This window comes from Amphiura filiformis, chromosome 18, assembly GCF_039555335.1.
Source record: "Amphiura filiformis chromosome 18, Afil_fr2py, whole genome shotgun sequence".
Classification (NCBI taxonomy): Eukaryota; Metazoa; Echinodermata; class Ophiuroidea; order Amphilepidida; family Amphiuridae; genus Amphiura; species Amphiura filiformis.
Window position 1 is genome coordinate 57,411,323 of NC_092645.1, and position 14,047 is coordinate 57,425,369.

General features: G+C 33.0%; 1 protein-coding gene across 1 annotated transcript in view; it reads right to left on the bottom strand.

The window, feature by feature from the left end:
* The window catches only part of LOC140138845 (uncharacterized), a 53,639-nt gene extending 42,028 nt beyond the window's left edge, over positions 1–11,611 (bottom strand). The window contains exon 1 of the mRNA XM_072160617.1: positions 11,533–11,611. The gene's annotated coding sequence lies outside the window, so the exon portion shown is untranslated. The remainder of the gene's footprint in view (positions 1–11,532) is intronic.
* Positions 11,612–14,047: the final 2,436 nt, after the last annotated feature.

Genomic DNA, 14,047 nt, shown 5'->3' on the forward strand with positions numbered 1-14,047 from the left:
ATCTCCCTTCGATAGCCCATGTCCACTTCGCTCGCAAAATTCCTTTCTGTAATACCGTCCTACGGTTTAATGAGGAAGCAAAACACGATTGGTTAATCAATTAACAACCGAGGGAGTGATTTTGAACTTGGGAATCTCCCATCTAAAGATGACCCAGTAAACCAAGAAGGTGATGCGGGCATCTTTCTACATGACCTGATTCATTGGGAGCTGTAATTATTATAACAGGTTGTTGCTATCAAGTTATAGGTTTCCTGCTTAATATTTATATAGTATTCTTTTCGGCATACAGGTTGTATCAAAAAGATTAATACCCATACCGTAAACGTTCGCCTAATGGCGCCCCTGGGCTCCTTTGCCTTGGGGTAAATTTTATATACAAATAGAGAGCTCCCTCCTCTTAAAATCCTAACAAGAATTAAGGGTATGTGCACTTATTTGCTGGTGGGATTTTTATGGGAGGGCACTTTTAGTTTGTGTCTAAAATTCCAGTTATGTCAAGGAAGTCTATAACGCCATTAGGAGAACGTTTACGGTATACATGTATGAGTTCCAATTTTATTTGAGAGCTTAATTTATCTTTAGTATTTTGGAAGTGTCCCATATTTTGTGCTCATTAATCGAAATCGGGTTTGTCACATTGTATCTCATTTAGTGGGGTCGGGTCACATACGATCATGGAAGCGATGTATTTTACAAGATGCAAGATTGATCTTCATCCTTTTCTCACTTTTCAATCTTCTCCTTTCCTTTATTCCCTTCCTTGACAGCTATTTGTTCAGGTTATACATCATTTTTCTTCAATAAAAAACCCTTATTTTTATTTTCACTTTTTTTAAACATTCTTTTCCTTTTCTTGATATTTTTTGTCTTCCCTTTTCCAGATTTTTTCACTCGCTTTACTTCGCTATATTTTCATTTTATATACAATCTTTGAATTTCCCCTTTGCATACATTTCTTCTGTAGATATTAATCATGTTAATTGTATAATTAAGCCTTTCAAATGTTCAAACCAAACTCTAAAACCAGTCCTATCGTTTTTATTTTTCAATTTTATCCTTGTGTAAGTTGATATTTTCCTGTAAATAAAACCACGGAAGTGACATGTAAGCTGCAGACAGAATGAAGATCTTTCGTCACACTACCACCTGACGTCCCAGCAAACACAAAACGTTTTCGACATCGTTCGCAAAAGGTTATAAAAGGTTGTCAGAAAACGTTTAAATGTCGGGTTATATAAAGGGTATATTAAGAGTATAAAACGGTTTCATAACCTTAAAAAACATTTTTTGATAATCTACTGCTCAGCAAACAAAAATGTTTTACAGAAAACATTTAAATGTCGGGTTATATAAAGGGTATAAAAACGTTTTGATAACATTCCAAAAATATTCTTGAAAACTTGATACAAAACATTCTAAACAGAATGTTATTTTGGGGTTGATAAAATATTTTGCGACAAATGTTTGCCCTAAATATTTGCAATAACGTTTTAAAAACGTTTTCATGACCTTTATATAACCCGACATTTAAATGTTATTAAAATGTTTTGAAAAAACCATTTTAAGAACATTGCTGTGTTTGCTGGGTTCAAATATTTTAACATAATGTCATTTAAGTATTAACAAAATATTTGGCAAAAATGTTTGCAAAAATAGTTTACAATAACATTTTTGAAAACATTTAAAAATATTGTTGTAGTGTGTTTTCATACAAAACGTTTTAAAACGTTATCATGACCTTTATATAACCCGACATTTTAATGTTATTAAAACGTGTTTACCTAAACCAAAAGCCAAAATATAACTTATTTAAAACGTTTTTAAAACGTTTTTGTGTTTGCTGGGGTGGTATCAGCTTTATAACGTCAAAGTTTGGGAATTGCTTTCATGTATTAAAAGGAACATACATGTAATAAGTACATATCCTTCAAACGCCCTAAACCTATATCCTGGATTTTTTTTACGTGTTTTTACAATACTACTATACTTGAACAAGTAATATTGAGGATAGTCCGAATAACAACCCCATCACCACTTGTTCTCCATCAAAATTTAGATTTTGGTATCAGTGGAAAGCACCATATTTTTCTTAAAATATTAGGGCTAAAAGATGTTTTGTTTGGATTTGGACCATCCACATTTAAAAAAAAACCCTGACCAGTAGCACTGGGAATCTATCAGTGCAGTATCTCCTTTTATGACACATCTTTCTTTATGATGTTTGAATACATGGTATAACAATAACACAGAACATTCGTCTAAAAAAGCACAATTTTTCATTAAAATTATAAATTAATTGAACATAAATTATTTAATGACGCATTTATTACGGTTAATTGGTGATCTGTTTACCGTATTGGGCTATTCCAGTTGAAATCCATACACCCCCTGTAGAAGACATGACTTTAATCTCCCACACAGGGAGTGTGAATTTCAAGTGGGGTTATCTGAATGGGCAACTCCATTTGAAATTCACACTCCATGTGTGGATGATTAAGGTCCTGTCTTCCATAGGGGTGTATGGATTTCAAATGGAATGTCCTATTTATTTTGCAGGTCAACTTTGTTGCCTGGCACTGCAGAAACAAAGATCGATATTTACGTTCGAATATTATGGTAGTTATTTCAACAAATAGATTTCAGTTGTTCATAGCAAGGTTGGTATTGATTGGGAATTGTGACAATAAATGGAATTTTATTGATATTCGTCGCAAATTTCATTCATAGAAAGCATTAAATACAAATGTATTAATTTTGTTTTTTATAGAAATCACGAACAAATAAAATTGTTTTAGGCAATTAGAATTTGCGTGTGCAGAGTGCTGTCTACTGAAGATAGCAACACACATATTGCTTCAAGTTTAAATTTATAATTTCCAGTCTTCACGATTTTGTTTTGTTTTTATACTGCTTTTTTTTTTGTCTGTTTATCTGATTTTTACCAATTTTAAAAATAATATCAATTTTTGCTCATCTCCTCTCTCGGAAATATACAATAATAAGGTACAATAATAATGATAATATAAATAACACCTTGTATCGATCGGGTGCCTGTAGGAATAGAAAAATAGCAAAAATGGGATCTAAAAAATGGGATAAAAAGGAAAGTATAGCCAATGGACAAATATAATGATTATTTGCTTATGTTCATCATTTTGCTTAGCTCCTCTCTCGGAAATCAGCTATAATAATAACACCCTTAGACATCGCGTGACTAGTATCAACAGTGCGTTAATAATATAAATTGAATTGAGTTACATAAAAGGCAAAGTACCTTTACTGCTTGTATGCTATAGAACGCCATAGTACCAATAGGGAAAATCACCGAATTATTGTCATGACAATAAGTACATTATCCGCCCAGGTGACATTTAGATTGTTAGTAAGGTGAAAGAAAATGTGGAAAAATATCATCACACATGTTGTGCGCAACCTTCTTACACAAAATATATTGTATAATGTTCAAATGTTGTAACATTGTGTTGAATTTCATAATAATGTATTAATTGTTGTCGAAACAGGGTAATAATTCATTGCCACCACTTGTCCAGAATGGTTGTTTATTATAGTTGCTGTCATTTTGATTAATTTTATCGCAAAATAATTGTCTTTAGCTGCACTATTACGTATATGCAGTGGATAATAAATTGCTCTATAAAGTATTGCTATTAAAATGTACCAATAGATCATTATCGTAACCACTTGTTCAGGTTGGTTGTTTATTATTATTGCTTTCAATGCTATTCATTTTATCACAAAATTGTCGCTGGCTACATTACTGAGCAATATTGCTTAATGGCCAATGGACAATAAAGGGGCAATTAGGCCAGAAAGTAAAAATAAATGACATTATAATCATGGCAACACAGTAAAGTCACCAAACACCGCATAACAACCCGAGTGCACCAGACCATGCAGCCAACAGTGCTTTAACGATTTTGAAAAAAAAAAATTACATTTCTTGGTCGATCCTTCATGTAATTATTTCGTGTAATCTAATCCTAACTCTAACCCTAATCCTAACCCTAACCCTAAGCCTAATCCTAATCATAACCCTAATCATAACCCTAACCCTAATCCTAACCCTAATCCTAACCCTAAACTAACCATAACTCTAACCCTAACCCTAACCCTAATTTCGTGTAAAATTACATGAAGGAATAACCCATTTCTTGGTCAAAACTGGACAAAAATTATTAAAACAAGACTTTTTCACCCATAACCCAAATGTATTGAATGAAGTGATAAGCCATAAATATTAATTATCCAGTGTCATTGTGTTCTACACACAAAGTATGAAGTTTCTATTTTAGTTGCAAAGGAATAGCTAGTTAAAATGTAACATTTTTGGGGTTAAATTTTTTTTAGAAAAATCCTTAAATAGCGTTACCGTTGCCATGGAAACGGAACGCACTGGTTACAAATTTGACAACATAGCAGAAAAGACCCTCCACGTAAAGTTGCTATCTTCAGTAGATAACGCTTCCCAGCAAACACTAACATTAGTGCTTGATAATGATTTTTCTTACATAATAAGGCATAGGCTAATGTTGTGATTTCCGGAGACTCTCCGTTAAGTATTACTGCCATTGTGAATTTTGCACACAAAAATGAAACATTCAGAAACCAACTCACCTAAGCGTCGCCTTAAATCGAAGCCAGAGAAGATATATCAGAGTGTGAACAAAATTGATGTTACAAAATTAAACAGTGCAAGCATTACTTGAGCGGTAATATTAATCATATACTCCGTGGACTGTGTCGTTATTGTGTTTACATTGCTCTGTAGATAATCTGTTAAGTGGTTCTATGATTAATTGCATCATATGATGTTACATTGATTTATCATAAGATTTTAAGTAAATACTTCAGTCCATGTCGAAACAGATTGAGTGTACACCCACCCTCTTGGATTTTGCTCTCCTTTGGCTCAGGGGTACCTTTCATGGATCCCTAGGTGAGGTCACAAGAAAAAAATTCAAATTCCATTTCGTTTGCGAATGGCGGGCAATCAAAGTTTGGCGACCTCGACCAAAATTGTGAATTTAAGGGGTCCAAATGACAAAGTGCTCTCTTTGAGTGTCACTTTCATCTGAATTGAATCAGTTGTGATCCTCTTTTTGAATGTGGTCACTCACTGGCTGTGTCTGAAATACCTAATGCCAAAAAGATAGATTGCGGAATTTCGTTGGGATTTCAGAGGGGGTCAAAATCAGCACTTCGTACTGTTCAATCAAATTATCTTGATTTTGAAGGACCCATGATAATGTCACAGTGCACTTATAGGTCCTAATTATGTTCAGAATGGATTAACCATATGCCAATGTCTATGAGCAATTAAAAAAAAAGGGAAATTTCTAGACCCCTACAGAATTTTAGGCCACCCCTAAAGTGGTTCAGCCACAAATGGCACTTAAAGTCGGCAAATTTTGACCCCTAATAACTTTAGGTGTACACCAGATATGAATTTCTAGTCTTTTGCATCTGAAAGAATGTAGTTTAATGTTACTAGGAACATAAGATTTGTTTTGTATTTTTGTGTTTTAGTATTAAGTTGACGCTTTCAAAAATAGTCATTTTTGCCTAACATACCATGCATACAGGATACGGTACAAAATGCCAATTTTAGTATGATATTTTTTTATATTTTTGATCACTTTATAGCCATTTGTATTATTTATCCTGATATTTCAAGTTGCTCTTGAGTCAAGTAATAAGAAAAAACTACTTTCTAATCCTCTGTATGGATTTTTAAGGGGGTCAAAAATGCACTTCCTGGCAACGATGCACATGCAAAGTACAGTTTATGGGGGTCAAATTTTCAGAATGCTCCCAATTATGTCAAGTAATATATCAAATTACTAGTATGGTCATGAGGATTCCAAAAATGTATAGTTTGTTATGAACAGACCTTTCAGGAGGGCGCTATGACGAAAAATGTTCATAGGTCAACGACCTTTTGAAAGTATCAAAACACAAAAAATACAAAACAAATCTTATGTTCCTAGTAAAATTAGACTACATTCTTTCAGATGCAAAAGACTAGAAATTCATATCTGGTGTACACCTAAAGTTATTAGGTGTCAAAATTTGCCGATTTTAAGCGCCATTTGTGGCTGAACCACTTTAGGGGGGCCTAAAATTGTGTAGGGGGTCTAGAAATTTCTCTTTTTTTGAATTGCTCATTGACATTGGCACATGGTTAATCCATTCTGAACATAATTAGGACCTATAAGTGCACTGTGGCATTATCATGGGTCCTTCAAAATCAAAGATAATTTGATTGAACAGTATGAAGTGCTGATTTTGAAAAGCACTGAAATCCCAACGAAATTCCGAAATCAATCTTTTTTGGCATTAGGCATTTCAGACACAGCCAGTGAGTGACCACATTCAAAAAGAGGGTCACAACTGATTTAATTAAGAAGAAAATGCCTCTCAAAGAGACCGCTTTGTCATTTGGACACCTTAAATTCCCAATTTTGGTCAAGGTCGCCAAACTTAGATGGCCCGCCATTCGGAAACGAAATTGAATTTTAATTTTTTTCTTGTGACCTCACCTAGGGGTCCATGAAAGGTACCCCTGAGCCAAAGGAGAGCATAATCCAAGAGGGTGGGTGTACACTCAGTCTGTTTTGACATGGACTGACCCTATTGTACATTGTACTGTGTAAAGACTATTTTAAGAACCACAATAGCAATGTCCAAAATGAGCTATTTGACCATAAAAGTCAATCTTAGTTCATTCGGTTCATTGTCTTTTGGTACAACCAGAGACATGTACCAATTCTACATAATATGGTTTTTGACTTAATCGAAGAACTATCTCTCCTTCTCTCCCCCTCCCTTCCCCTCTCTTTCCCCCATCCTCCTCACTCTTTCTCTCCCCCTCTTCTCTTTCTCTCTTAGCTCTGTTCTATAGCTATCAATAGTACCAAATGCTTGTAAAAAGTTCAAAGACAAATGGTTTTTAATCATTGTAAAATATTTCAGTTAAATCGTTTAGGAAGTTTTAATTTTCCTTCTATATAAAAACATTTGTAAAAGTATAGACGAACCTGACTTTTGCATAGCTTTTTATCTAATGATGGTTAATAATTATGGCATTAATAACTGTCAAGTGTGTTGATCAAAAGATCTTGCATGACTAGCCCAAAGGTGGGCTTAACCAACTTTCGTTATACATGAATCATTTGCTGCTATCATAATATCCTGTAAACATGGTAAATACGCTTTGCCACAAACAAAGGTATAAGAGTCTCCTCAAATTGGCATATGTATTAAGAGCCACTCGACGAATTAGCGTACATAGGAATGTTTTATGTGTTAAATTGAAATGAAGAAAGTAAGCATTTTTAAATCTTTTAAATTTTTAAAGTTCTTTGTAAACGAGTAATGGTTAAAACCATTACTCGTTTACAAAGAACTGTTCATGATATGTGAATTATTCTAACTTACATGACAGCGAGATTCTCAAAGATGCAATTTTTCAGTTTTCCGCCCAGTAGCTATACGTGAATTATATTAACGAGATTAAATCTGATTTGACCCAGAACACTAATTTCATTAATAATTTCATAAGGCCATCAAATTATTTAAATGAAGATATCATCATTAGCATGCCTCTTAAAGGGAAATACAGGGCTCAATATAAATAAGATACTCGTTCCTATGCAAGACTGTTGGCAAAATTCGTGTTATTATAAGAACATCTCAATAGCCAATTATGCGCCTTTCTGTTATCGTTAATTTAAGATAATTGCTGACTGAAATTGGGAAATTGAATGAAAAAGCACTAGTTTTGAGCACTGCATATTAAAAGGAGTGTTTCATGATCATAGTATCCTCATTTTATGACATTTTAAGCAGATATCCACGAAAAAAGCTTAGTCCCAACATTTCAGTTGATTCCGATTTTGCGTTTGCAAGTTATGCATGATTAATGTGTATTACACTGCCCCATAGACAATGTGTTGTAATTTCGTTCTTGTGTACCAGAACTAATTCAAATTTCACGGTAGTTATTAATCTGCAAGATTTTTTTTTTTGTATACATAAACATTATGTAGCCAGAGATTTCCTGTGGTATTAAAAATCTCAATTTTTTTGGAGAAATGTGGGGGGGGGGTGTGACGCTGTGGATCACGAAATGCCCTTTTAATTTGCTTCATTGATGTAGGGCTTTGCCTATGTCAAAACGGAAATGTTTCAACATACATATAATAATTGCACTCTTAGAAAAAGGGTTCTTGGCTGTCCTGTATGTATAATCGTCAAAAGAAAAGGGTCTTGAATGGAAAAAAAAACCTCTCAAAATGGTTCTTTGTGGCCTGTCAGAAACCATCATCTAAAATAGTTATTTATATAACCTTTTCCAGAACCTTTTCGGTTGTTCGTAGAACTATTTAATGTTATACATACAGGACATATTTCAAGAACCTTTTTACTTGGATCCATTTTTTTCTAATAATAATTTAATTCCTTTAAATTCTGTAGACCTAATCAGTGTTTTCATACAATTTTCTATACCAGTTAACCATCATTTTTTGTTTGAATTGTTTTTCAAACTGTTTGAATTCAAATTTTACTGAAACTAATATCACGATTGTGAATAATTTCTCAAGCATTGCAATTTTCCCGGGGTCTTTAAAAACATACAATAAATGCAAAATAAAAATCGATTTAGCAAAAGCGTCGCGGGACCTGTACATCTTTTACCATATTAGCGAGTCAAGTATAAATGTAAACAGCCAGTCAACATCAAAAAATTACTTTTGTATGAAAGCACAAAGGCAATGTACTTTTATAATGGTAGGCTTAATACCGGTATGTAAATGAATAGAAAATATTGGGAATAAAACATTATACTTTCACCATACCACCGAGAAGCCATTGCCATTCTTCGAGGCACGGATCTGTAGAGTTATAAGTTTTCTAATAAAACCTTTTGCATTTTTTAACCCTAATGGGCAAATTACGCACAGGTTGTTCAACTTTATACAAAAATGTAACAATAGCAAGTAATACCGGTGAATGAATCCAAATTTGTTTTTATATAGGAACCATTTTCGCGCGCTTTTCATCTGAAAGAAAAAATAAGAAAAGAGGGAAATACATATAAAACAGTTTCTTTCTTTCTTTTGGGCGTGATTAATGTTGCTGTCTTCAGTAGATAACGCGTTGAAGAAAACATATTTCTGACCAAACCTCATAACTCCAATAGCTACTAGGGTACCTGCAGGGAATATGGGACCATTAAGGACGTTTAGCTTATATGCATAAAAACTAAAGAAGATATGCCCACAAGCGATTGTTATGATGAACAACCTGTCCTTTAAGATTAATAAAACAGGCAATGTTACATTGTTTTTATGTTTGTTTGGACGCTATGACGTCAAAATGACGTCATCGTCAAGTGTCCCATATTACCTGCATGTGCAGGTAATATGGGACACTGTGTTATCTCTATGGTGAAAATCAAAAAGTTCAGAAAATCAATCTTTTGTTCTAAAAACATTTTTGTTACATGATTTTGAATGTTAAATGCAAATTTCTACAAGAAAATTCAATTTTCTAAATAGTTTTGCTTTTCGCATTGACAATGCACACAATTTCCTATGTGTCCCATATTACCTGCACCAATTCAGTTGAAAATCAGAGAAAATAATCATTTACAAAAGGAAAGTGCCACTTGTCAGTGGAATTTTACCTGCTGATAAGCTTAACCCATCACCTAAAGATCATAAAAATGACAAATGCCCCCTCAGTACCAGAGTTTTTGGATACACAATCATAAAATGTGACGTCATTGATTTTATATCAGGCCAAAAAAAACGACATAATTTTTGGGCAATTTCACTCTTTTGGCATTGATTTCCAAGAGTTTGATACACAGACTCCAAAACTGCATTTCTAGAAGCACAATTGATGTCTCTAAACACTTAACAAATCAACTTAAAGTGTTTACCTTCTCTAAGCTACTTTTTGTTAAAATGAAAACAGTTGTCCCATATTACCTGCTGTCCCATATTACCTGCAGCTACCCTATGTGTTAAATATACAATATGATATATTGTTTAGTACATATTTAACACATAGCAGCTATTGGAGTTACGAGGTTTTACCAGAACAGTGACGATATATGACGATATATGGTAGAAAAGAACGGAATTATACAAAGGAAGAAAGAAAAACAGAAATACACGTAAACAAAGAAATGAGAAAATGGGTTAATACAACGTGTGAAGGTTATCCTTAACACGTATTTTATATTACCATGACAACCGGGCCAGTTAATACCAGATTTATTGCATACTTAGGATTTGACTAAAAATAGTACAAAATATAAGAGCTGTTATTCCATCTGTTTTAATGCAATTCATTCCGTATACACCAAACTGTGCAGATTAGCGTAGAAGAGACGTATCAAATATTAAGCAAGAACATACTGCAATATTTACGTTTTTTGTGCACAAATAATTCATAAGTTACCATGCAGGTACATTTATCAATTCGTATAAATATACGGCCTACAATAATAATTTATTTAATTTAATTAATAAAAACCATTCGTTATTTTATTTAGATATTAAAAACCATTCGTAATAGGTAAACTGATGCTAAATCATTTAAATAATAAAATTTCCCAAACATATTAGGTTTCGGGAGATGAACACGTCAAAGAAAAAGCCAACCAGCAGATTTTGCAGCAACTACATGTATGTTTAACATTTTGCACATACCAGCATCCAATAAGTCTTTAATTGATTGCAAAATGATAATTAGTCACGATATTCGAATTGGAAAATATAAACATTATCTAGAACTGCAATCATACATCGTTATATTACCTGACTTGTACTAAATTCGTGCACAAAAGTCATAATGAGACTATATTAAATACATTTACATTCAAATCCGTGGTTTTATTAATGTTAATATATAACGTAGCACTAGCAGCCGATATTAATGAGCTAAATAATATGAGCGGCGCTGTGTAGCTTCTGGAAAAGAGCTTTTTGGCGCTAAAGGAGTAGATGCTAATGTGAATGTCAAATACAAAATTACAACATGTCAAATTGTGCGTACAATGTATGAATATATCGTAAAATGTACAGAAACCAGTGGTTGTGCATATACAAATTGTAATGCATAATGCTAATGTAAAAGCAGCTAAATGTTTTCAATTTCGCCGCATTTTTGTCCTTAAATAAAATCGTAGGCAAGGTAAGCTTACAATTTCATAATAATGGTTCTATGACAAACATTGGGTACAAACAAATCTCGTATTTGCTTAGCAATATGTAAAAAATATTACATTTTTTTGTCAAAAATCACGCAAATTTGATAGTATTTTGGCAACGAAAAACGTATTGGTCATAGCTGTGAACTGAACAGCCGATAATATTGATACAACAATTACGTGTAAACATAACACGACCTGACAGATCGCACACTACATCTATCAAGCACCGTACCTTATTGACAATATTAATAGCATCATCATAATTCATTCTACTGTACACTTACCAGTTTAAAATACAGCCCTTAAAATTTGCAGATGTAGTAAAATCACAAAACTCGCTTAAGATGAGGTGGAGAGAAGATGATAATTTAAGAGCAAAAATGATCCTATTTCTTCATCACTGATTGACCAGTGAGTGACCTTGGAATATAGACCACTCAGCGTTCGGAATCAGCTGACGATACAATGGTGAATATAGCATTAACCTTCACTTTGCTGTACTGATAGTGGATGTGGCCCAATCGATCATGATAAGCTTCTTCTGAAAATGATTATGTTTTGGTGTAAGCAATTTCTTTGCCGGATTTTGCTTGACTTTTAAGTAAATTATTGTTAAATATAAAACAGGAAACGTAACTTTTAGCGTGCGCTATTGAAAGTTGTCATAAATAAATTACGATCACGAATATTTTGTTCTGGTTTTTTGTTTACCTACCTCGAATAACCAGTTAACTGCTGCGCGTATTGCGTTGATTAGCGACATAAATATCAACTCTGTTGTCGTTTACCAAACAATTGAATCACTATTAAACGTTTAATTTATAATTAACTGAACAAAATTCAATATGTCAAGGCAATGATAATACTACAAACATGTTGTAACAATTATGGTATCAGGAGGTACGTGTTCATTATTTTTTCGACATTATTAAGTGAGTCGATATTTTTTTTAATAGAACGCATTCAAAACAAAATAATTAATGCCCATTGAAAATGTGTTTTCCCCAATAAGACAATTATGGGAAATCCTGTTAGAATAAAATTGGATGAACTACTCATTAAAGGGACATAAACATGATAAATGATAAATAAAACAGTGCTATAATAATTATTATCCGATGAAATGGCGTTTCTTTGCTACTTCACCAAGACACCTGTAAATGTATAACACAATAATATTGGTTCTACTGCATGGTTTATACATACAGAACATCTGGGGGTTCGTTCTAGAAAATTAAAAGAACTCCAAAATGGTTCTTTCTGGCCTTTACAGAACCTATTTTAGTTCCATATAGAACTTAATATACCTTTTAGGTTCTACTTGGAACTTTTTTCTAAGAGTATATTTTACTTCAAAAGAAGAAGAAAAACCAACACAGGATCACTTAAAGTGGGAAATTTTAGACATTGTTTTGTATTGTATCTTTAAAAGTAATGATGATAAGTACATAAAAGTATACATTTCCAGAAAGGAAATTATGCAAGGAATTCAACTGGTTCGGCAGATTTCTGCAAAAATGAGCAGTTTTTGAGAAAAGCGCCAAATGTCCTTGCCATCTTTTTTCGTCCACCATACCAACTTACCTTAAACTTCCAAAACGATGAAAATTGAATAGGGCTTACAATATGTCCCAAAGACACAAACTTCGAAATTTATGAAATTGTTTTTATACCTTAAAATATCCCAAGGTTTGGTCAAAATTTAAAAAAAAGTCAAAATTTGATCCTTTTTAACCCATATTTTTTAAATGAAGAAAAACAAAATCTAAAATTTTCGAAAACCGTTTCTAAGTTTGTGTAATTGGATTCCTTGCATCATTCCCTTTCTGAAAATGTATACTTTTATGTATCTATCATCATTACTTATAAAGTTACAATACAAAACAATGTCTAAAATTTCTCATTTAGAGTGATCCTGTATGTCCCCTTTAGCATACCGTTAACAGAAAAAAAAAGTGTTAATTTTGACCTATATATTTGTGCCATGTGTCCAGTCTCAATCAAGTGATGTATTTTTACCACAACCTCATTTTTACGATGCACTCTGCTTTGAATTATTATGCACGAGTCACGCATCAATTTTTAAAAAAGATGATTTTATTTTAATTTCTATAAACTAAATGCGAAATATCATTTCGGTGATGATTTTTTGTTGTTATAAGATTATTTTCAAATGCACACACAAAAAAAAAGTTTTGAAATAAACATTGACCAATCGATTGTAGCTCAGTTTATATGCAAAAGTACTAATATTTTAGTCGATTATATCGCTACAAACATGTGTATTTTATTTTTTATTTAAGTTGAAACGTAAAATTGTCTTTTTCGACAGGGACAGGGGGCGACATTTTGCTTTGCAGGTGGGCTAACTGCAATTCGACATTAGAAGATAGATTAAACATAAAATATAGTGACAGCAGTAGTGTGATATCAGCAGTGGATAGTCATAATTGTGGATGAAGTAGTGTACTATCAGCAGTAGATAGTAGTGTGTTATCAGCAGTAGTATTGGATGAAGTAATGTGCTATCAGTAGTAGGTAGTGGATGAAGTAGTCTACTGCTACAAATATCGCTAAAACATGTGTATTTTATTTTTTATTTAAGTTGAAACGTAAAGATTGTCTTTTTCGACAGGGACAGGGGGCGACATTTTGCTTTGCAGGTGGGCTAACTTCAATTCGACATTAGAAGATAGATTAAACATAAAATATAGTGACAGCAGTAGGTATAGTGATGAAGTAATGTGCATTGTGCAACCGGTGTTAGATATAGTTGATGAAGTCATGATGTTATCAGCA